Source organism: Neopsephotus bourkii, unplaced genomic scaffold (genome assembly GCF_033783945.1).
Source record: "Neopsephotus bourkii isolate Nb327-2 ecotype Australia unplaced genomic scaffold, CSIRO-AGI_Nbou_v1 NB_405, whole genome shotgun sequence".
Classification (NCBI taxonomy): Eukaryota; Metazoa; Chordata; class Aves; order Psittaciformes; family Psittacidae; genus Neopsephotus; species Neopsephotus bourkii.
Window position 1 is genome coordinate 98,230 of NW_026900909.1, and position 25,595 is coordinate 123,824.

At 43.1% G+C, this 25,595-nt stretch overlaps 1 long non-coding RNA gene across 1 annotated transcript; it reads left to right on the forward strand.

Moving 5' to 3' along the window:
* The first annotated feature begins 1,021 nt into the window (after positions 1 to 1,021).
* LOC133210172 (uncharacterized) lies at positions 1,022 to 18,688 on the forward strand. Its single transcript, XR_009724882.1, has 3 exons — positions 1,022 to 1,327; positions 7,947 to 8,019; positions 18,447 to 18,688. It is a non-coding gene; the product is annotated as an uncharacterized LOC133210172 (long non-coding RNA).
* The last annotated feature ends 6,907 nt before the right edge of the window (positions 18,689 to 25,595 follow it).

The following is a 25,595-nucleotide window of genomic DNA, read 5'->3' on the forward strand; positions in this document are numbered from 1 at the left end:
CAGTACCATGATGTCACATTTTAAATCTGGCTTCAATGCAGTGAGCTCAGCACTCATTTCTAGTGGTGAGCTGGGGAACAAAAACATGACAGCAGTCCGAGAGTCTGAGAAGGGCTTAATCATCACTAAGAATAACTGCAGCTTCCAGCTTGGAACTGTGGATCTGTTTAAGCATTACTATGTGCTTGTTAAAAAAAAATAATGCTCGTATCAATCAATAGTGGCAGGAATTATTAGAAGTTCCTCCATCCTCCAGGTACCTGCAGAAGAGAAAGTGTGCACAGTTTTCTTTCCACATACATCGTTTGCAATGCTGAAAGAGCCAATGCTTTCAACTTTCCAAGGGAAACCTTTTATCGCTTTATCTCAGAGCTATGATTAAACACAGGGCCATTAAGGAGATGGATATCAAAAGCTGGTTTGTTATTGCTTTTAAATGCGGTGTTTTCTAATCTGGGAGTAGGCACAAGGCAAATTTTACGGAGTTGTAATACCCCTCCTCTTGAGGAAGAAGGACAAAAAACACCAGAACAAATATTCATCAGATAAATTATTTTACAAGCAAGCGAATGCCTGTATCTAATATTTGTTTGTTCTTAAAAAACCCTCTAGCAATAGATGCTGGTTAAAATAAGGCACTGGAATATCAATTGAAGACCACAATAAGATCAAGCCTGATAGCTGGAAGTTTCCACAATTAAATTCACACTGATAACCATTTGTGTAAAAAGCAGCATGACAGCAACACAACAAGCTGTAGGAAAAGGACAATAAAGGAAATCAGACGTCCATTGTAAGGCTTCAAATTTCCATCATGGCCAGATGAGCTCACAGGCAGCTTTCCAGGCCCCACATCACAGCATACAAAGACAGACAGGAGCCCTGTTCCCCAGGGCGAGAAACTACCTTCCTTTTTCTGCCAAGAGCCACCAGGCAGGCAAGACGCACAGTTAGTTTCCCCCGCGCAGCTGATGCGCTGCAAGCTCACACCCTGACTTACGCTGCAGTGACTTGTTCCCGCTCCAGGAGCTACTGCCGAGTGTGAACAGTCAGACAAGGCAGGCTGTGTACTGACCACGTGAGCAGCACACCAACATTTTCACATCTCTGCAAACAGTAAACAATTGTTTGAGGGAGAAGGGCAGTTGGGAAGTTGTTCACAGGCAGGAGATGACAGGCGTGAGCTAGCCAGGACTCCCCGCATCCTCCACCCAGCCTCTGCTGAGAGTGCTGGCAAGCCCTGCGGGCTCACTGCCTCCCCAGACTGGCTGGAGGGAAACCTTTCCCCAGAGCTCTCAGGAGAGCACTGTCCAGCCACCATCTTTTGGTAAGCCTCCAGCCTGCGAGATGCACTTGCTCTTCAGAGCTGTGTGTTCAACACCACAGCTGGCATCAGTGTGGGAAAATGAGGAACTGATGTATTTGTTCTGGCTGAAAAGGAGTGGGGAAAATGCATGACAGTTGATGGGGGACAGCCAGCACCATATTAGCTCCAGTGTCTTCTGCTGGCCTTTCCAAACTGAATTAACTAAACAACAGCAGATCATTAGATTAAACTCTGTGCTTACTACAGAATATGCATAAATATAACCTGCATTAAATTATATGCAAATTACACGGTATAATAGTGAAGAGAAGTAATATCAACACGTGCATACAAATAGCTATTAGGCTTTTCAATTCCCACTTTCACCTTTTACACACCAGCAGTCTCCTAAATATCCCATGCAACCAAGCTCATAAACCCAGCATGTTAAGCAACAGATTCTGTCAGACTTCCTCACTATCCTTAATTATCTAGGTTCAATAAACCCTAGTGATACCACTTCCTTCATTTTCCAAAAATGTCTCCTGGTAAGGAAAGGAAAACCTTAGCTTCCAAAGACAATAGCCTCATCAGCTTTTAAATAAGGTATCCCTCACACAAAGAGGTTACAACTCAGCTTTCTATCATTGCTGCAAAATTAGCGTCTGGAACCACAGTGCACAGATACCTGAACTCTTTGCTTCTGCATAGTGCAGTAGGGTTTTTTTTGCAGTGAGGACCCCAGAAACCCCAGGCAATCTATGGGTTACCTCTAAAGAGTCTGCTGAGAAAGTCTGAGAAAATAAGAGCATGTCAGTAGGCTAAAATTTGCTACATATACCTTCACCAAAAAGAGAAAAAAAAGTGGAACCCCCCCCAAACCACCAACAACTGAAAACAACAAATATGAACTACAGTGACTTTTTTGTGTTCATTTGGGACTTCCGTTTTTCTTCCAAAGGAAAGAAAGGTTTGCCCTGAGACAGAAAAAGAGGGTGAGGGGTTTTGTTTGTTTGCTCTTTAATGCTAATAATAATGTACAGTCCATGTCAGAAACAAATGCACTATAAACTATAGAGGGTCAAGAAGTGTTTGAGTTTGGGTCACACTCATACTTATTTTGAGGATTTTAAATGTTTAGAAAAATATGTGTGTGACCTGTGTCTCAGGGAGACAGCATACCCTAAGTAGGGATGAATCAGTTACTCAACCACCAACAGTGTAGCTTGGTGTTGGAGTGGTCTAAGTAGTTTGAGTTATTCTAGTCTACTACTGAACTGAATTCAATACATTAAAAGAGGAATGATCGATGGGAAGAAAAAAAGCAAACTGGACACATTTTGGACTCTAGCTTTTCTCTTTAGTTTAGCCTCAGTTCGTCCATGTCTACAGCAATGTTATCGCAAAGCATGCAGAGAGCGTGAGCAGGCACCCACCACTGAAAGGGCTGCCCCCACCTTCAAGGAACTCATCTTTGCCTCTGTTTTCCTACCCACACTGCTGCCTCCAGCTCCCTCCTCCTGTTCCGCAGCAGTCAGAGGTGTGAGCACTCCCCCTCTCCACCACTCAGTGCCCAGCAGTTGAGCTTGCAGTCAGTCTGAAGTGGGCACTGTGTCAATCAGAGAGTTAAAAATAGAAAAAGGGCTGGTTTATTTTCCCCAGTAGTCTACAATACCTGTAAAAAATGAGTGGCTTGTTCTTAAACTAATGTTTGCCGACTTGTGTTCCTGTACTGGACAGGTAATCACTAAAACCTGTGTTTGCTCTCTTACCCTACCTATTACAATGAACTGAGCAGACCATGATGAGGTTGATATGTATTTAAGAGCCAGTATAGGTTGTGAGATGCAGGAAGAAAAGGACAAGCTTAACGCTGGAATTCATGCCTCCCTTTGTTTAAATCTCGGGACAGAGGAGCTACCCATGCAAATACTTCAAAGCATGTCAAGTGTGAGCAGCTATTCAGGACCAGCTAAAGCTGTATTATTGAATGAGTAACAGCACATTATCACACAATAATGGGGGGGGGGGCCCCCCCCCAGAAAGACTTTACAGGCTTTGTTATTATTATTTTGCACTGAACAACCTCACCCTTAACCCTATGGAAATATATTACTTAGCCCTAAGGTACAAAATACCCCCACAAGTAACTGGCACATTTTACTTGTGCTGTAGTTCTTTTGACTTCTATGTCCTCCTCTTCTTTCCTCTGGCATGTCTTTAAGCATGCCTGGTGATAGGGATGTGATAGACTGTAATGGAGGGGAAAAAGCAATGAGGATCTAATACTCTCAGACTGTAATCTTGTTGTCCAATTCAGTGTGCTACCACTTAGTCAAACTTTGATATGATAATTAGCCTCTGGCCCCTTTGTAGCCTGCTTTGCTTAACTCACTGGAGATTTGGAAGATTGGATCTGGTGTCTCCCTCTCTCATTACTCCTGCTGCTGTCTGAATGCTAACGTACAATCAACACAAGTAGGAGGACTGGGACAGTCTCGGCACACAGAGTTAAATCAATCCAAAGGTTACTTGTATCACGTTAAATTTTTCCTGCCACTTGCTATATACAACAAGAAGAGGCTCTCAAATGAGGTAATGCACACTGATAATATATTATGACAGGTACAGTAAATTAATTTCGAGACTACTCTAAGGAGTGTGAGAACATACATTTTCTTGCAGTTTCTTCTGTGGAAAGATGGCAAAAAAAAATCTCTTTTCTTAGTAATTTAAGAGACTGTATTTGCTTCCAAAATACTTTGATGAAAACTTCAGCTTCTTAAAGAAGGGAGACTCCACTTGACTGGCCAGAGTCCAGCAGAGATTTAGCAATTTAAACCAGCTGAAACCATGGCCCATAATACTGTGTTTACACCCTCAGCCCTGGAGAACATTGAAACAGGGCAGATCCAAGTTTCTACAGCCAGTGGAAAGACTAACATTAATTTCAGAACTAAACTGAGCCATTAGCCAAACTAAGTTGATTCGTTTTGGATGAAATGAGGGCATATATGAAAACAAGTCAGATTTTCAGTTTTGAAAGCACAGATTTCAGACGAAGGACTGATTAGTGAGGCCAGTCAGGCCAGAGTTGTAAGACAGTTCAGCTGAAGAAGACCTATAATTTATTTTCAATAAAAGCTGTAAGGAGCTATCTGGAATTCACTTCATAAGGAAAGGAGGAAAAGGGCTATAGAACAAAATGGATGGAGTACTACCTTAGAAAGTCCAGCACAGCATCCATTTGGAAAGGAGAAAAGAGCTAATCAGCAATGAAAACTTCATTTTGGAGGCCAGAAAGCACAGGACTGGGATAAACATTGCCAAAAGTAAAACCAAGTTAAAAGTTTGAAGAGGAAATTAAATAGTAATAATAAAAGGAAATCATAAAAGGTTATTTAGCTATTAAAACACAAAGATTTTGGAGAAGAAATGATGTTTTTATACTGAGGGGATCAGAGCTGGCATGGGTGTGTGAAAAACCTAAATGAAACTCAGCTTTGGGTTTCTGTAAGAACATTGAATTCTGGAGAAAAGGAAGACAGATATGGGATGAACGTCAAGAAATTGAAAATACCTCCTCAGGGGAGAATCAAAACTGAGAGCTGGATGCACTCAGCCAATGGGGAGCAGATCCCTCACCACAGGACACCCGGAGAGCTGGCAGCCGCTCCAAGTAATTTTGTCAAGCTATGAAGGAGAGGGATCCACGTGACTTGAGAGCAGTAAATATAGTAACCATAATTAAGAAAGTGAATTTGCATCTAAAGGCACGTTAGCTTGATTGCAATTGTATGCAAGGTTACGCGGTGAATTTTAAAGGAAAGGAATAATTATTGACGTGATGATTAATGAAAAATCAAGGAAAGAACAGCCTGGGCCTGCCAGCTGGAGGGTACCAAGCCAGCCTAACACCTTCCTGTACAAGAGAGCTTATTGATTGCTTTAAGGAAGGTAATTGCAGTCAAGTCAAGCTGTCTGAACATCAGAGGAGCACTCGTGATATGGGAAATCATTACTTAAAATGGAGGGGAAGACAATGAAAAGCACACAAACTGTAGCAAGAGTAAGAAATGGCTTTAAAGGGAGATGGCAATAAGCTGTGCTGAAGGGAAAATTGTAGGGTTTTCCAGGGGACCTTTTCAGCTGTTTACATGAAGGACTACAGTTGAAAAAGGAGATACATGTTAACAAAATTTGATCATTTAGCCACTTGCAGGAGACAAATTGGCAGGGGAAGTCATCTGAACATGGTACAGGTAGAAACAGATAACCCGAAACTTGGGAGTAATAACTCTGCAGTAAAGATCATGTCTTTAGTATCAAACAGGAGGATTTGTGCAGTAGCCTGGGGATTTACCCAGGGGATTCACTAGCCAGGGGATTCTGCAGGCAAGAAATTCTTATGGAGGAGATAAGATTAAAACCTTATTCTGCTTCAAAAGACTTTGAATTGCTTAGCAACTCAAGGCTCCAGTGTGCTTAAATATCATTGTCTTGGTTGAGTAGACAGTATAATCCAGTGTGCATTCTGGATTCAAAAAACAGATTTCCTTGCACATATGCCTTCCTAGGGATCAGCTCTCATCTTCTAGTCCTAGTTTCCTCAGAAATCTCTGAGATATTACCAGTCTGAGTGAATGTGTATACTTGATGGTGCCTATCTTCATCTCTGGTAACGCATCTGTTTTCTATCAAGTTGGGACTTCCTCACCTATCAGACCTGGGAAGGGATGATGACAGCCCCATAAGATAAAAGGATGCAGTAATCAGAGAGACTGCTTTGAAATCTCTAATCATACTTGGATTTAGGTACCTAAAACCTCTGAGTACAAGAAACCAGAAAGCTGTCTTACAGAAGACTTAAGTAAGGGACATGAATTCTACATTAGTGGCTAGATCTAAGGATGAGCTTTCTTAATCTAAGAAACTGAAGTAGGGAGACTTTGAGGGAGTTTTTGACATAATAGCCCAGTGTCTAAACTACTAGTCCAGGCAATGGGCAAGGTTGGCTGCATACCCTTCTCAGCCTGGAAAGCTCAAACCCATATTTTCCTACATTCTGTAAGAGAGGGATCCTAACCTATAAGCTGTAGGTGAATCTGGCATGTGGAGATAGTCCACATTTTGTGTTAAAGCCATGCCACCGGCCATCTGAAAACTGAATATTTGTGAGGGTATGGAGGGAACAAGCAAGAGGGAATGACATTCATTAAGAGGGCTTGACTGAGAAGAAGATAGGCAAGCAGAGCAAACAGAGCCTTGTTACCCCAGGAAACCAGAATAAATTGTAAAGAGTTATTCAAGGCCCACCTGGACAAGTTCCTGTGTGATGTACTCTAGATTACCCTGCTCTTGCAGGGGGGTTGGACTAGATGATCTTTTGAGGTCCCTTCAAACCCTTGGGATCCTGTAATTCTGTGAGTTTCCCTTTTCCTGGAGACAGGAATGCAACCTGGTTTGTGATCTTTGTTATAAATATGTGACAATTACTTAGAAGACCTGGAAAAGAAATTTATGTGTCCCTGTGCATAGAATCACATGATGAAATGAGGCCTGGATCACATCCTTCAGAGGACTTACATTTAAAGAAACACAGCTAGTGAATCCCACATGCACATGCATGTTGCCATAGGTGTCCATATGGCCAGCTTATCTGCCCATCAATTTTGGATGGAATACACCTCACCTGATCAACAGGCAGCATTTAGTGGAAGCTGGTTCTCCAGGTGCTCCCATGATCAGTAAAACGAGATGAGTGGTTCAGCACTCCTATCTGGTGTGCTTGTCCTACACTGGGGCAGAGCAGCCAGCCATCTTCACCGGTATATCTGCTGGTTACAGGGAGAGCCAGACACCCAGCTTAGACGCCATAGTCTATGTGAGCTAAGACAAATCCCACCATGTGGATCTTAACAGACAAAGATCCAGGCCACAGGGACTTGGGCTCCTCTGGGGTTCAGATGCTTTTGAGAATTGCCTGGCAAAAGGCATGATGGAGAATAAAGATCAGCTTGCCTGGGAGAGACTTCAGGCCAAACAGCTGTGGATCAAAGAGTTTAATAGCTCTATCGGCAAAGATGATGGATTTCTGCATGTTCAGCAGACCTAATCTCTTCATTTAACTTAAAAAATTTACAAGGTCTCCTGGCGCAGTTGATGGAGCTTGTAACCTTTGTGATCAGATGAAGCCAATGGAACATATGTATTATGAGTGCCAAGTAATTCAGATGTTCCTTTCTTTCTTCCTTTAAAGCAGAAAAAGAAAAGTAAACAACTACCATTAAGATTGAAAAATAGAGCATTCACATCCCAGGAAATCTCCTGAACCAGAGATCCCACTGCAGAAATAATTCTATCCCACTTATCTTTCTGTTTTCCATGAGAAGCGTTTATCATCAACGTGTAGCAAGACCACAGAGATTATAATTGTTCTGCAGTTGGCAACATTCACTACAGGAATATCTTTCCTGTTTCAGAGCTTGATTTCTCAACCTGAATTTTTTCATTAACTTTAATGCTTCTGTTTTCATTACCCTCCCATTGGGAAATGACTTGACAATTAAGAATGCCAGTTTGATGCAGGAGTTCATTTATCGCACACCTACTCATTTTCCTGTTTGCATTTGTGTAACAGGGCTCTGCATGTGTAGATAACAAAGAAGAGTCCTGCAGGCCTGGGAATAAGTCAAATATAAAGAAAGAAGCAGGTAAGCCAAGCTAACTCCTTATTGCCAAATAATGCTGAGCTTGTTGGACACATCAGTGGTTTAAAAGGAGTTGAAGTACATTGACAAAGAAAATGTTAAGAGGGAGCAGTATGGGGGGTTATGCCTATTCTGCATCCGGAGGGCCGCCTTGGCTGCCCCAGACACAACACAAATGCAGCAGTCCTGGTGGACACTAAAACCAACTTCCTGGGCATGTGGGACACTCAAACATCCCCAGCAAATGCGTCCACGGCCTACACACACCTCTGGAAGGAGATACCTACAGGTAGTCTCTGGAGGCTACCGCTGAGGTGAGGTGGGATGGGAGAGGGTGAGAAGCATGGCTGCTCTGAAGAGCATTTTCCAAGGCAGTAGAGAGCTGCTGAGTACAGAGTTTGACTGAAAAATGCCCATCTCAAAATTCCTGACATGGAAAAGCAACAGCAGAGGGTCAGCAGCACTTAAAGTGGAAATTCCGGTACCAGTTTCAGAGGTTCCACATTGCAAGGAGTCTGACCAATGCCCAGGATGAGAAGAGATTAGCCATTGTCCTTCCTGTGTGGCACAGATGTACCTGGCATTGCAAAGGTGCCATCACAGAAGGAAGAAACGTCTTTCACCTCTTCTTCAACTTTTCATCCTCAAATACTTCTGAGGTTGTTTTAAGCAACAGAACTCTTGTGCATCCTCTGGCCTCTTGTGCCAAGGTGAAGCTCTTCTTACATGAACAGCACCTTGAACGACCTCCAACACTTACAACACATTGCTTAACTGCACAAAGCCTAGGGCTACAGCAGTTGCACAAACACCTGATTTTTTTCAGAAGGGGTAGTAGGTACTGGCTTCTAGGAGTCAAGATCCGTGAACATTTTCTGGAAGTACAAATGTGACTGTAAAACCAAGAAGGTCATCATCAGAAAGAAGCCACAGTCTTAGTGATGTGACTTTTACCTTTCATCTGGGATGAAACGTGAGGTTTTCTACACATCAGGGATGTCAGGCTCTGAGACCCACATTGACTTCATTGCTGAATTAGGGCATTTGAATGTGGATCTAAAATCTGCAGCATCTTTTCCATGAAGTCCAGGAAAGAAATGCAGTGGAAGTGTCTTTTGTGCCCTTCTTTTGAAACAGGATGCAAGGGGACCTTGCTGATCACTAGATCAGCTCCGTGTCAAGTCTTTTACAAACAGTACAATCCAGTGTTAGTAAATCAAAACTACTTCTGATTTCTTCGCTTGAAAGTGGGTGCATTCTCACTTGTTCTCTCTGACTGACAGGCTCAAATATTCACTACTGCTCATGGTAAGCTCTGATACATGCCTAGGCATCAGCTTTAGCAATAGTGTTCTGCCTGCTTCAGCACAAAGTTATTCTGCTCTCCATCATTTGGACCCTGAACGCTTTTGATCTTTGTGAAGTGATGCCCAGCAAAAGCTTCATTTTTTTTCTACTCCCAGCAGGACAGCATTACTCTACAGAGCCATGGAGGACACCTTATGGCCATTTTCTGCAGTGTCTTAATTAACACTGACAATAGGTACCAGTATTAGGCATTGAACTGACCCCTATAGGGTGAACCTGCAAAAGGAAGGTGCAGTGATTTATCACAGTCAAAATGTCACTATAATCCCAGTCCTCTTTCTGCTCTTTCTCCAGTCTTACTACAGCTCTGTTATGACTTTGCATCTGCAAGTCTGTAGCCCATCTTTCTGAATTAGTGATGGCTACATAACTTGTATGGCAACTTATTTTATTCTTAGTTTGGTTAAAATTCACCACCTTTGCTCCCAGCTGTGTCCTCACATCAGGATCCAGGCAGACACTTTCTGCATCAGTTCAGACCAGTTCATCCAGCACACAGTCTCTGGATGCTTCCATACATGCCACATCCTGCCAAGCAAGAAGCATTCACAGATATGAGTCAGGCCCCAGCACTGAGAGAGTCTCCTAAAAAATCCCAGTAATTCTTTGTAATTTTACCTTATAAAATTTTCTGGAGTTTTGGCTTGCAAATTATTTTACAGAAATGTGTGAGGGTTGTTTTTATGTTCCTGTAAATTAGGTTGCCTCATAGAATCATACACTAGTTAGGGTTGGAAAGGACCTTAAGATCATCAAGTTCCAACCCCCCTGCCATGGGCAGGGACACCTCACACTAAACCACGTCACCCAAGGCCTCGTCCAACCTGGCCTTGAACACTGCCAGGGATGGAGCATTCACAGCTTCCCTGGGCAACCCATTCCAGTGCCTCACCACCCTAACAGGAAATACCTTCTTCCTTATATCCAATCTAAACTTCCCCCGTTTAGGTTTTAACCCATTACCCCTTGTCCTGTCACTACAGTCCATAATGAAGAGTCCCTCCCCAGCATCCCTATATGCCCGCTGCAGATACTGGAAGGCTGCTATGAGGCCTCCACACAGCCTTCTCTTCTCCAGGCTGAACAGCTCCAACTTTCTCAGCCTATCTTCATACAGGAGGTGCTCCAGTCCCCTGACCATCCTTGTGGCCTCCTCTGGACTTGTTCCAACAGCTCCATGTCCTTTTTATGTTGAGGACACCAGAAATGAACACAATAATCCAAGTGAGGTCTCACAAGAGCAGAATAAAGGGGCAGGATCACCTCCTGACTTGCTGGTCATGCTCCTTTTGATGCAGCCCAGGATACTGTTGGCTTTCTGGGCTGTGAGCACACACTGAAGCCAGCTCATGTTCATTTTGTCATCGCCCACCAGCCCCAAGTCCTCCGCAGGGCTGCTCTGAATCTCTTCTCTGCCCAGCCTGTATCTGTGCCTGGGATTGCTCCAACCCAGGTGTAGGACCTTGCACTTGGCATGGTTAAACTTCATGAGGTTGGCATCAGCCCACCTCACAAGCATGTGAAGGTCCCTCTGGATGGCATTCCTTCCCTCCGGCATATCAACCGAACCACACAGCTTGGTGTCATCAGCAAACTTGCTGAGGGCGCACTTGGTCCCACTGGAGTAACATGGATGTTACTGACAAGGATGTTAAACAAGACCGGTCCCAACACCAATCCCTGAGGGACATCACTCGTTACTGGTCTCCAGCAGGACATTGAGCCATTGATCACAACTCTTTGTATGCAGCCATCCAGCCAGTTCTTTATCCACCGCGTGGTCATTTGTAGGGGAGCTCAAGTTTATTGCAGCCTCCTTGTAACCCAGGCTGAAGCCAATGGAGAAGCACTGAAACCTACTGCAGAACTTTTTGCTCTGACTTGCTCTGAGGACAAAGTCAAGTGAGATAATATGGTTAATCTCCATCAGAGAAGGCTAGCAAGAGCATCCTGAGCTATCTAGCTGCCAGCTAATGCTGCCTTGGCAACAGTTTAATGGGCAATGGCCTGTACTTGAATGACTTCAGTAAGAGATGTAATCAACCATTCGCTAACTTTCTTACTTCCATTAAGTAAAAAGTACTATGTAATCACTTCAGTTTTCTTTCAGCAGTGATAAGTCTCAAAAATAAACCACAGAGCCTGAACTTTCAGCCAGCCTCCATGTTCTACCCTGGGTTTATCTTCAGCCATCTTAAGGTGCTGTCTTTCTGCCTGACCTCATATGGAACCTGGCCTCCAAGGAAGGTCAAGTGCTCACTTTCATGCTCCTCTGTTCTGAAATGCTTTTCCTGCCAAGATTATATAAAGCAATTCTTTCTCATTTCAGCCCATCCCAAATAGATGCTTTATAAACAATCTACTTCAAGGCAATTTTCTTTCTCATCTGCTACAGGTTTATAGATTGAGACTGTGGCCAGGCTATTTTTGTATTCACTGTGCCCAGAACAAAGCCCAGTAATTTACCCTGCTTGTAGAAAAAAACCGATTTTTACCTTAAAAAGGCATTTAGAGGATATTGTCAAAGACTCCTTTTCAGGTCACTACCTGGTCAAAATCTGCAATATGATTCAGAGCCAGATTCAGTCAAAGCATTTAGGGGTGCTGTTTAGTTAAGGACAAATTAAGCAAAATTTGTACTGTTCCTGTGTTTTACATAGAACAGTCATCAACAAAATATAGAAGCAGTTGTTGGTCACATAGGCTGGATTTTCCCTTCCCTGAGTGTTCTCCACACAGGGCTTCTCTTGCTCACTGTGTGAATCTTGGTTTCTTTGCCGCAAGGGAGAGGGGAGTGCCACCAGTTTTCCTATGGCCTAGACTGAGGACATCAGCTGGGACAGTCTCCTGAGACACAGTAAATGAGGGTTCATACATCTGTGAAGGATGTATTAAACTTGTTCCTTCCTGTGTGAATGTCTGTGCCGTTTGGCTTCCAGAAAGTTTGTCATTTAAAGGTGGGATCACACACACGGTTTCCACAGTGTGCCTCAGAGCCTGGGGCACTGCAGTGACTCACTCACATGGTGATGCTGTGCCTGTCCAGCTGCTGATCTGCCCCCACCACCCAGGCTGTGGCTCCTGGACCCCACAGCTCCTGTCCCAGACCCAGTACAGAGTGGCTGCTCCTGCCCTCAGACATGAACAAGACCTGGGGCAATGCAGACAGGCGCTGGGGCTCCTCCTTCATCCAGCAACTGAACAAACACCTACTGGTGTACACAGCCCACATCCTCAACTTGGCACTGATCCTGCAGCACTTTGATGCTGCTACCCTGCCTCTCTTTGCTGTACCCTGTAAGAAAGGTTTCCCCATCTCTGCATCTCTGATGCCGGGGTTGCAATGCCAAAATGTGACATAACTGTCCCTCTCCCTCAGCAATCCTCTCTACACAGTGTGAACAGTAGCCAGCATGAAGACAGGTTCTGCCATGTGCAGTGCACTGCTGCTTTGTCCATGTCATACCTCCTTGCCTGAGGGAAATATCTGGATCTCAAGGCAATGCCCCCATCAGTGTGGGGGGGGTACTGTGGAGGAGCTGCCCCAATCAGCAAGAGGCATGTTATCACTGGAAAGTGGGACAGCAAGGTGAAACTGTGCTCTGAGACCTGTTGTCAAATGCTATGACACAGTCATAGTTCCAAAGTGAAATCAGTCATGTGGAAAGTATCTTCATCATCCTTGCATACTTGTGTATGCACACATACACTCCCATGTACCTGCATCCACACATATACACACACCCTCATTTCATTCTGTGCAGGTATGATCTAGTGCACAGCTACTGGTGAACCCCAGTAACCAGAGTATGCCCCAAAAATGAAATACAGGTGTCTTGATTGTATGGAGAATGAGGGACCTTCCTGTGTGTAACGACATGACAGAACATGCAGCAAGGACATGAGAGAGCTTGCAACACACTTTGGAACAGTGAAATTAAATATTACAGGTAGGGCTGGTAGCTCCACCCATTCTTAATGTTACCAGACACTTCCCATTTTAAGAGCCTGGTTTCAGTTCCTTATACACAGTATGTTGACTGCATGGACTTCTATTTATGTGTACCAGACATTTGCATCAGGTTTCTGCAGTATTTGTTTCTGCAGCTGTAGAAATTGCAGATAGTTGTAGTTCAGGCACTTAAAATAAAAAAACAACTGGGAAGATGGGTTCCTTTGCATTTGTCAAAAAAATACTCTTGAGAGGTTTGCTCTGAGCATCTCAAAGCATCCTGTCACCTTTGGAAAGATTTGACAAGTAAGACTGCGTTCACCCTACGTATCTCTTTTCTCCCATGTTGTGAAATTGTTCCCAAATCTGTCCACCTTGTAAGTTTAAAAATCACCTCTACTGGGTGTAGACCTTGATTTTATAACTGAAATCCTTTAAGCAACACCGGCCCTATACATATCCTTTAAGCAACACCAGCCCTATACACATACACAGTGTTCACACCTGCATAGCTCTTTGGGCCCCTGTCCATCCACCTTCAGTGGCTGAATGATCAAGTTTGGTGGGGGGAAACAGCTCTCCTCCTTTTGCCTGACCAGGAGCTCAGAGCCCTGAATACTAGATACAAGCCAAGAAAGCTGATTGCCACCCAGCGGTGCTATATGCACCTCAGCACCAATCCTCACCATGTTTGAGACAGAAGGGACCTGATGAGACCTGAGACCGGGGAACTTGCTTTGGATCACACAAGGGGTGAGTGTCCACAGGAGTGAAAGGGACCCAGCTCTCGGAAGCACCACATATATGCTTGCTCATCTGGGATCTCATGCATCTGCATTTTAAAAGTACCTTCCTTGACCCATTCTCTGGGTAGAAGGCCACTGCATATTTCTCTGATGTTTAAGCATCTTCCTTTAAATTACAGACTAAATGTCTTTGTGGGAAGTTTGTAACCATTTGTTCTCATGCCAATGCTGCCTTATAACAGTGGTTTTCTTACTTAAGTATTTTTTCTTAGCTGTGTTTATAGGCTGCAGTAACAGTAGACTGAGCAAAACCAGAGCTGGCATGAGGAGCCCAAAGGGAGAGACTGGAGTTTCAAAATAGGGAAAAACCCCAACTGAAGTTACTGAACTAGAGATGGGGTGAGTGGTTCTGGGTCTAAATCCTAAACTGGCCGTCCTCTACAGCTTTCACCCAAGTCATCACTGTCCATCCTCTACATCTTTCAACTAAGGGGACCAAAACCAAACCTAACCCAAAAGCAGTGGAGTGTAAGGAATTCTCTGTTGTCATCTGGGCAACAACTGCAGTGTAGTACAAACTTTGGGTACATGGTCACAGTCTGTTTTTTTCCACAGCATCTGGTTTTTGAAACAACAGTGTGCAAGACAGACCAACTTCAAGAGTGGAACAAATATTCTTCCAATAACAACATGAAAAGTCTGGCTTAAATAGTCTGGTACCCCATATACTCAAAAGTAAGTGTCTAAACTTAAGGAATACTTCTGATCCTAATCATTCTGTGCTTCAAACTGCCAGCTTTAAAATGGTGATAACTCATGCTGTCATCCTAGAGAGTTAGTTGGAGAATATATCCATTATTGTTTGTGAAGCATTCAGGCTTCATAATGGTAAGTACAACAGAAAAGCCTATAAAGTAGTTAATAACTTCATCCTCACAGCAGGATTTATAGGGATGAGTAATAAATAAAGTATGAAACCTCATATTAAATAGCAAGGATGGGATAAAACAGTGAATAATTGCTCAGTAAGGGGATTCATCTGCTCCATGCACTTAATGAGGCATAGGTATATGGGAAAATTAATATGTGAGCTTCCTAAGACAGTACATGCTGCACAAGATATGAAAGCAAGAGATGTAAGATCATATAGGCAATTTTCATTCTGGCATTTCCTAGATTTTGATTGATGGGTATAACAATCTTAAGAATGTGCTTTAGCATGATTACATGTCTTTGTGTATGTTGTGATATAGAGGAAAAAAGATACACATGTGTTCATCATACTATTTGTACAGCCTCACCGTTGCTGCCTTTTCATTCTTCTGGAAAGCATTACACAGAGTTGCTGTATAAGGCAGCTCAGGTTTCCAATACAATATCCTGTGTTTAGGTGCTTGTCCCACAGAAATAAACGTGCGCCAGACTGGGTCTCAGCCTGCTCAGCAGCGCAGAGGGGGAGAACTGCAAAGCTGCAGGCTTTACTAAAACTCTCTCCCACCAGTGAGATTCTGCCCACAGTGTGCTTTTCAAATGCATCAAAAAAGGATAACTGTTAAAATTAGCATTTTGTCACTACCCACTGAGCCGTCAACTTTCTCAACACTGGTCCCCATCTCTGCCTACAGTGGATTTGCTGTCAGTCACAATGGCATGTGTGCGCTTAGCTGTGAAATGACTGATTATTTTTTTCCCCTGATTACGGAACTGACATTGGAAATGGGATCTTTTACCTGGGACTTTTTCACCTGCTCATTCTAGGTGAAAAACCTATAGAGTAGTGAGCAATGGAGGTCACTGAGCTTTGTTCCCTGCTGCCCCCAGCATGGAGAAGCAGATGGGCATCAGTGCCACCTTGCTGGAGCATGGCATGGCGTCACCTCCACCTGGCACTAGCACAGGCAGGAGTGTGGATAAAGGCCGCAGGAGGGCATGATTTGGTGGCTGCTGAGATTTGCAATGTCTAGGGGATGTCATGTAGCTGGGTGGTGTCTCCTGAGTATTACTCAAGAAAGCTACTAAATTTAAAATAAATATTTAAAATTTAAAATAAAATCTGCTAAATTTAAAATAAATATTAAAATGGACTTTGGTCCAATGTAATTTGGTTTTCTATTAATACAAACAACTCACATTAATCATCAAGAAGACCAAAGATACAACACTTTGTGCATTCATATATGTGTGCATATATATACATACATATGCACATATTTAGGTATGTCTCTGTGTGTTTCATGTAGAGCACAATAATAACACCTATCCTGTTAAGAAGTTGGCATCATGTGTCCATAGTCTTGTAACTAGCCAAGGGCATGCCTGAGTAGAGCAGGCAGGCTCCCTGTTTCCCAATTAGTGCCGCTTTCAGGACTACACTATTCTGTGTATACCCTCTGAATATACGCTGTGTATTCAGGCTATACACGATCATGGGAAACCAGCTTGTTAATGATACTGGCAGCCTGCAACTCAAGCAGACCACTGTAACTAAGTTATGACGGTTTCCTCTGCTGCAAAGAAGGACTGAGAACTTCGGCTGTGTGCGGAAAGGAAAATGCTCACCTTCCCACTAGCACACACTGGACCTCAAGCACAATGACGTGGACATGGTTGTCCAAGTACCCAGCGCTAGCTCAGGTTTCCAAGGCAATATCCGGAGCTTAATGTGCTGATGTCTCAAAATACAGGTCCCAAGCAACCTAGTGCAGTGGTATAGAGTCAACATTATGTTTAAGGTCGTTTTTAATATATCTCCTTTATGATTGTTCTCTTTTTATTTCTTCTTCTGTGCTGGAATAGGTATTTCATGTGGTTCCTTTGTTTTCGCTCTGAATTTTACAGTTGTGGCTCACTTTTTTGGTTGTTGTTGTTGAACTTCCTGCTCTGTTGCAACTTACTAAATTACTCTCTTCTTTCTTTTTTTTTTTACTGGTTGGTTTGCATGGTTTCCTCTGTCTCTCTCTGGAGATCAGGATTTCAATAAAAACATTTCATGTGGCTCTTGAATAAAAGTAGATCTGGAAATCAAAGAACACATCCAGAGGCATAAGAAAATGTGGGAAAGAGCCTCATTCCCTCTGGAGAAACAGCATCACTTCCCAGAAACTCCTGAGCAGGTCCTTCAGGACCAAGACAGGAGATGAGGCATTTATAGCTAATATTACTCTCTCTCCTTTCTTTATGAGTTGCTGGTTGCAGGCACATATTCAGTTTATTTCTGAGCTAATTCTTTCAGGCTTCTCAATAATTTATGTTTCAACAGTGAAAATTGCCATCCAAAGTACCCCCATAAATTCAGTAACGACACCTCTGCTTTTGAAAGCTGAGACCACAAAGCTGAGACCCAGTGATACAATTGAATGCCAAACTCTAACTTCTTGTCGGTTCTCTGAGACTTACATGGACAATTCTAATTTTTTATCCTGGCTGGCTGAGCCCTGGGTGAGGAAACAAAGCTCCCTTTTAGAGCTGTTCTGAGTTTGAACTGAGGACTGCTGGCTGCACCGGGATGCACTGCAAAGGTCTGTGTTTTTGTGGGACTTTCCTACGTTCCTTTTTATTATCTCCATCTTGGTGAGAAGAGCTGGACATTGCCAATACAACATGACTTCTTGTTGTGCCCATCTCCTCATGCTTAGACATAACCAACGCTATTCTTGGCAGCTGTCAATTTGGATGACAAAACCTCCCTGACACAATACAATACATTGTCTCCACACCACAAAAGTTGTGAATCTTTGTCCCAACTGATTCAACCAGGTGTACGAGAGATATATATAAAGATATGGTAAGTTTCATATGAGATCTCCATGCTGCATATTGCATGCAGTGCCTAATAAAATATTAAACATTTCATTACAGTGAGTGATTACTCTAATTTCTTCAGGACCCTTAATGCTGTGGTAATTTGATAAGCGAAGATCTGAAAAATTATGCATAAGAGCAGAAATGATGAAACACACTGCATGAAAAAATCTGTAACTTAGGCACTGCAGTACTTCTAAAAGAAATCTCTGAGTTTTGAACCAAAACAGAGTCATCTTCTTTAAAAACAACATACTTCTGGATGAAAATACAACAAACTCCAGTGGTTACACTTTCAGGCTTCTCTATGGATTTATTATTTTTCAGGATTAAAACAGACCTGGTAAAACCCAGTGGGATGTGATCTCTGTTTGATCAGAATTATTATTGGCTTGAAAGTCTCCTAAAAGGCAGCCCTACTGTATTATCTCTTCTAAGCCCTTCTTATGCCTTTAGACCATAAGGGTTACAATAAAATTGTGTGAGTTACTCTTTTATCACCTACTAACAGGGTTTTAAGAGAGAATGAGCTAAACTAACCAACCTGTTTGGCTGTTTTGCAGAAGAGCTGGCTCCCTCATCAGGGCTCTGAGGAGAGTATGGAGGTCTGTGAGCTGGGAGGCACATCAAGACCACCCTGTAGTCCTTCACAGAGCTTCCACACTGACTTGGCACCTCTGAGGAGATGGTCCCAGGAGGAAGTACAGGAAAGGATGGCCAGGGAGGAAGTTACCACCACAGTCACTTCTCTACTTTGACAAGCTTAGCTTTTCAGTGTCCCCTTTCTTGTGAGATATTACTAACTGATGACAGCTCCTGAACAGAAGTGTCTGTTTCTTCAGAAGTGACTACTTGACTTGAGCTCATTCAGCTACTGCTGGGTATGCAATGGTGTAGCAGGGTAAGAACGCAGGCAGCTACAATTGCTTTCAAACGCCAGTTTGTTTATTTAAGTGGGGTAAAGCTGTGCATGGTCCTGAAGTAGGCACTTTTATAAATAAGACTGATAATGACAGCTCTGAGGAATGATGCAGCTGTGATGGCGTCTGTCCTAATGTCCTTAATGCTCAGCACCTAGCTATTAGGAGATCCAACCCCTGTTTCCTAGGGAGTCTGCAGACATCTAGGGTCTAGCCCATGTCGAGGCACATGCCTTTTAACCCTGGGGCCCCTAGTGCATGACCACAGTGCAACATCTGCCTAGCGTTTCCTATTCTCTGTTCCCCAGGTGCAGTCCTAGCTCTTGAGTGTATGTGCATCCTCACCCAAAAGGCTGAATCTTCTGCCCTACAAAATACCTTTGTGAGGTCTTGGACAGACAGGAGCAAGCAGACATGTGGATAAAAACGGCCTTGGAAGAGACCATTTTGCGTTTCCTTACCAAAAAACCACACACACACCAAAAAAAACCCCACCAAAAACGCATGAGAGATCAGATGTCATTAGAAAAAATAACACAGCCCTCATGCATAAAATCCCCAACCCAGATGCCCTCTCCTTAGAGATCCCTGATGCTCTACTGGAGGCTGACTTCTCCAGCTTAGAATGATACCCTAAGCCAAGTTTGCATGGTGAACAAGCCCATGCTACCATTGTCCTTAGCTTCCCCTGTGTCCCTCCCAGTGGTATTTTTTAGTTTGCCTCTTTTTGCCTTGAGGTTGCCAATTTTTCATTTTCTCCAGTCCTGCAGTCAACACAAAAGGCCACATACCCCAGCTTTAGTAAAAGCAGAGTCCTCAAGCCTTTCATCATCTATAGGTGATGACAGAGTCCACGCCATCACCTCTGGCTTGGTGCAGACCTGATCCGTCTTGCCTGCCTGTGCAGGTTACTTAGGCAGTGACAAATACAGTAATTCCCAGGGCAAAAATCTCGCTGTACCTGTCAGGATCCACCAACTGTACAAAAGAGTACCCTAAACTGCTGCAGCAGTCCTGGCACGTAACCTGCATTTTTGCCTAAAAGGCCATAGACTATTTTTGCCTAAAAGGCCATATGGGTGGAATTTCTTAGCCTATTTCATTTGCCTTTCGAATGGGACTTATGTAGCTTAATTGATATAACCGAAAGGTAAATAAATAAAAAAGACAGCACAGCTGTACACTACAGGCAGTTCAATAGGTAACCGACTGAAAGACTCTATTAAAGGGAACTTAATTTGTAGTCTATTCTCAGTGAAAATACTGAAACTGCTGCAATGTTTTCATCAGCTATTTGTATGTAGGGTTTTCTTTATGAGACCAACATGATCTGCGAGAACACATCGGGTGTATTTTTGACTTGTGGATATATACATCTCATCTTTATTGCACAGTGAAAAAAAGGCAAAACAAAAGCACTTCATTTTATTCTTGCATTAAGGTGACATATTCTTGCCCATATGCCTGTGAGGATAATACAACACTGTATAGACTAGGCTTTTCAGGAATGAGTTTCGATGAAAAATTCCTTGGGTTTTACACAAATACAGATCAGCAAACTTTCTCAGTGTGAGTTTGACATACAAATTAGATTGACACACTTCAACTGCATGGTTAATATTACTCTATGGTTACTTGCTATTTCTCTTACCCTAACACTAGGTAGCTGCAATCCCAAACCAAGAGCCATTTGGTGGCTCTTGTTTTGGGACCAAGACTAGAGCACAGACAAGTGTCATCCCAGAAAACCATCAAGCCAGATATAAAAGCAAGAGACATTGAAATAGCTGCTGGGTACAGAGAAACAAGGTGAAAATGTTGGTGAACATTAAATACACTGGTTGTGGCCCCCTGGCACCTTAATGGCCGTCATGTCTTTGCAGGACATCATGGAAAAAAGGCGTTTTAAGGAGATGTAGCCCAAATTATAGCTTGTACTGAAGGAAGTTGTTCTGCACACAAATATAGCTGAGGAAACATTGCAGAGTTGACAGGGTCTATGGAATAGTTTGTCCTGAATGTGATCTCCCTGCGCAGATCCAGCAGTGATACCATCATATTCTCTCATATCAGCTTCAGGACAATTACAAAACAGACAATAACCTGCAGAGAGAGGGTGGTTACTTATTTTCAGCATTACTACTTAAACCAGTTAGAATGACAGAATGTACTTACTCTCTAAGAAAGATTTTGGCTATGGCTTAACCCCCAAAAAGAACATGTAAGGTACATACCTATTGATCATCGTGAATTTTTCTGCCTGAGCCCTATAAGGCTCCCTTTCCATCAAATTTCACAAGCTTTGTAAAAGCTTATCAAATCTCAAGGTGCTGTGACTTTATAATTAGAAATCTTGAGTTCTTGGTATTTGTTAGTCATGGGCTTCTATGAGCTAAATTTGCCTTACCACAAGGAATGTACATACTCAGATTATTTCTTCCCACCTTTCCATCACACGCCTAGGCAGGCACCCAGTTTTGGGAGATGCTGAATTAGTCATGTGATGCTGCCTATGGCTATTAGGAAATAACTCTCACATCTGTTTTCTTGGCATCAGACAAAAAAATGCACTTACACGTCTGGAACCTGGCTCTTAAGAACATTAAAGGTGTGCACAGTGTTTAAGTCTAACCACTGCTGTTGAGGCAGCTTTTGATGCTTCTCTCCCTTCAACTTCATGCTTCAGCTGTGTTTTTCCTCTAGTGGAAGGAAGCCTTGCTCTGACACCAGAGTCTGCTCCTACTGAAGTCAAAAGGGAACATGCCATTACCTTGGGCTAGAGTCTCAAAGGGTAGAAATCAGCATACCTTCTGTCTCCCCTGTATGGGAGACATGCCAGTACACACTGCTGGTCTGCCCTTGCAGGTTTATGCATCATCTGCTCTGTAGTTTGCTGATTTCCCGCATTAAGAACGGGAAGATGGGAAGGTGCTCTTAGAGGTGATGGCACAGTCCTACCACTCCATGGCATGGCTATATTTACCTTGCAGTGCTAGACAAGCTGCAAGTTGCCAGAGAGAAACTGATGTCATCTGGGAGTAAAAATCTGTAGGAACTTGCCAGCCTTTTACTGTATCAGAAGTAAGGGCTTGCACTTCTCTTTCAGGTTCATTCACTCTATGAAATGCCAGTGCTGGTAGACTTCAAACCCTTCCCTTTTTCCTGTGGGTTAAGCAGTTTCCCAGCTCAAGGTGGGATGAGTAATCAAAGCTTCGTACACATGCCATCACATTTACAGGGGATATAATTCGTACAGAAATAATACATATACTCATGGTTTTGATTTCTGAGGTTTCTTCAGTCCATGAAAGAAAAGAATTCGTGTAACACCTCACCAATCTGATGTGACATGTTTTACAGCCAGAGCTCACTCTTCCCAAAAGTGTAAATAACTCTGTATGATACAACAAGGTGAATGAATCAAACATGAATATCTAAGAATCACTACTGAAGGCCTAAGTCTTAATGAACGCCCCAGAATGAAGCAAACTCTATAGCTGGCTCCGAACAGCTTACTGCCTGCATTTGCAATATAATTTCTAATTTTAAAATACCATGCAATAAAACACTAAGGTAAGTTAATCCAGCACAACTGAGACACATAGGATGTTGGCCACACTTTTCCCTCAGACCTAATGCTTGGGTTATTTTTCGCCTGCTTACTTTATGCCAGCTCTCAGCCTTTATATTTCCCTTATAACACTCCTTGATTTACCACAGTAGTAAGTGGCAGTACTGGCAAGAGAGAAAGTGTTGCCCTTTCAGTAGCCTCTTTTTCAGCACCTTTCTCCAATTCAAGCTGGCCAGGACAACTCATTTTAAGCACCATATTATGCTGTCCATCCAAAATTGGAATGTGAATAACAGTGAATCTTTGTAGACTTACTGCTTTCTTTTTTTTTCTGAAGAAGAATATGCGTGGTGATTGCAACTAAATTACTTCAGACTGGCCTTCATAAAACTAAATGAAGTTATGATAAAAGTAAAGATTCATCTCCTGGTTCCTTACAATAATTTAACCATGTGCAGAGCACTAAGCAGTGATTTTTGCCCTAAATATGTTTCTCTCCTATTTTTCTAAGGAGGTTTACTATTTTCTCAATCTATCCACCTTATTTGGGAGTTTCTCTTGCTTGGAAAACATTGCTCTGATTCAGACTCAGCTCCCAAAGAAGAACAGAGAGAGACACTTACTTCCTCAGGGTGGAGCAAATTCAGCCTGGCTTGAGTAGCTGAGTAGTTGAGTATGAGTAGTTCAGTACGCAGCCACAGCTACAAGCCTGCAAGGTGAAGGAACATCCAGGTGACAAATCTGCAACAGAAGATTGTGGGGATGGGACCCGAACAGGCAGTAGCTGCCCATTTGCAACAGCATAGCTTAGAGCTTGAGGTGTTGTTTGGGCTTTCTTTGCACACAGAAACAGCCCCACTGCTGAAAGGGCACAGTTCTGCCCCTGACTCCTGCTTTTCTAGGTATTAGATGGAGGCATGCTGCAGCCTTCAACTCAAGCAATTAATCATGTTCCTTAAACATTGTCGACAGAGGCTTGTTTCTCATTAAGCCACCTGAAAGCAGATCTACTGACAGTCCCAAGAGCAAGATAAAGAAGAAAGGTATTTGTTTCCAGACACAGTTCAAAGGCAACAAAATGAAGAACTGCTGAAACAGAAACAATTATGGTTAATTTTTTTTCCATAGCCTGAGATAAATTCCCCAAGCGATATCCTATTGAGGAAAGGCAGCACAGGAGAGATACTAGTCTATTATTTTATGTCTTCCACATGGGGTGACATTAGGTAGCTTGAGAAGTGGCAAATTAATGAGGCAAAAATCTCACTCTCAACTCCAGAGATGTAGATGGGCATGAATGCATTGAGGTCAAAGATATAGTTAGAGGCTTATACCAGCATAATCAAGACTCTGGTCCCATAGCTGCTCAGAAAAATATGGTCAGGCATGCAAATGTATATATATAGGTATAGATAAACAGACAGACAGGCAGGCAGGCAGACAGAGCAATGTATCTATTTCAGTTTTCATGCCCTTTGTATGCCAGCAGGTCCAGCAGACCCAGTGCAATGCTAACCTGAATTAGCAGAATAGTGAATAGTCAGAACCATCAGCTCTCTTCTGCAATAGGCAGGTTAAAAACCTTGCAGCTGGTGGAGGTATGGGGGGCTTGATGTTGGCTGCAAGCCTGGATTTTTCCTGATTTTTAGTTTGTTTATATGTATTCTCTCTACGTAAGTAAAATACACCTGGTTTGTGAAAGGACAAAGCTGCACTTCCTCAGTCTGGACTTTGAATTTATTGTTTCCCAGAGTGTACGTTATCTCTGTGCTTCCTGAAAAATTGCTACAGTCTGACATGCCAAAGAGCTAGGCTATGATCAGACAGACAGGAGAGTCTTGGGAAATCCATATAGAAGATTTCCTGGCTCTTAGCCCTTCAGTGGCCTCAGGAACTCCATTACAGCTCTCCCAGGCCCTTGCTTTCTTAGCATACAGCATTCATGGCCTCCCAATGTCTCTGTGCTTGGGAAGGGCCATGTGATGAATATGAACAGACCTGTGAGATTGGTCATGGGTGCTGCTGAAAACTTTGTCACTGCTTGGTTTAGTAAATCAGCGCTTCCTCAACTCCCTAACATAAAATGGAAATGAGCTTCCACTGTTCCTGCAGTTGCAGCCAGTTTGGCTCTGCAGTGAGATGTCCAGGTAACCCTGTAACCTGAAGGGGATCATAACCCCTATTTCCCACAGGCAACAATCACTGGTGGTAGGATAAACGTTACACAAGGAATGGCAAGAATGAGTTAGGAACGAGGCAGTCACCTCCCTATCTGCCTTCTGCAGCCACAGAAAGACTGAAACCATGAGGTCCCTTGTTTCCTTCCAGCACATGGATGGCTGAATAACACCCCATTGCTAAACCAGTTTCTCTCTTTCTCATGTTGTTAGTTCACTTGGGCCTGAAGGGAAGAGGCGTGCAGATATGTTGGCCAGACTTCCATGTATCTTTATATTTTACAATTTGTTTTTGCTGTCAAAAGGGAAAATCATTCAGATCCTGACACTAGAATATCAAAGAAGTGCTGACATTGAAGAAACTGAACAAATGGGTACATCATCCTCAGATGTGACAGACACCAGACATGTCCCCCTTAGACTTCATTCTTTTCCTTAAGCAATGCTGAAAAAACCCCACAACTTTCATGATAAATGATAAAAAGCCATATTGAAAATATTAGATACAACATCATCTCAGGTCATTGCAACCCTGCTCTTCATACCAAGGAATATCAGAGGTGATTTGATCTTCCAGTAAGTTTTGCTAATTGCTATCAGTCTGTCAGAAAGCTTATTATCTCCCCTCTGCTGTTATTTACTAAGCCACATCCATTCCTACAGCATATTCTTAAACCATCAGCTAAGAACAGTGCTGTACCCAACTGCTGGAGTGGCATGCCCTGACCCTCAGCAGCATCTCCCAATGCTCATGCAACTAACCCCCAGTGTAGAAGGTTCACGCTGTGGCAGGAGGAGTCTGAAAAACTTCTCCCCAGAAGCTGTCTTAGCATCCAGGATCTGACTTTCTTTTTGCTTCATGGTGCTAGATCTGGCTCTCAGGCTCTGCCTTTCGGAACCAGCCCCAGCAGTGTTGGCCAAATGCTTTAACCTCCTTGAGAAAGAAATGTCTCGCATGCTGCCTGGCTGGTCATTAAATAATACGATTCCATCTCCTTCTGCCAGCTCCATATGGGAGCTGGAGATCTCCATGCTGTTCCTGGG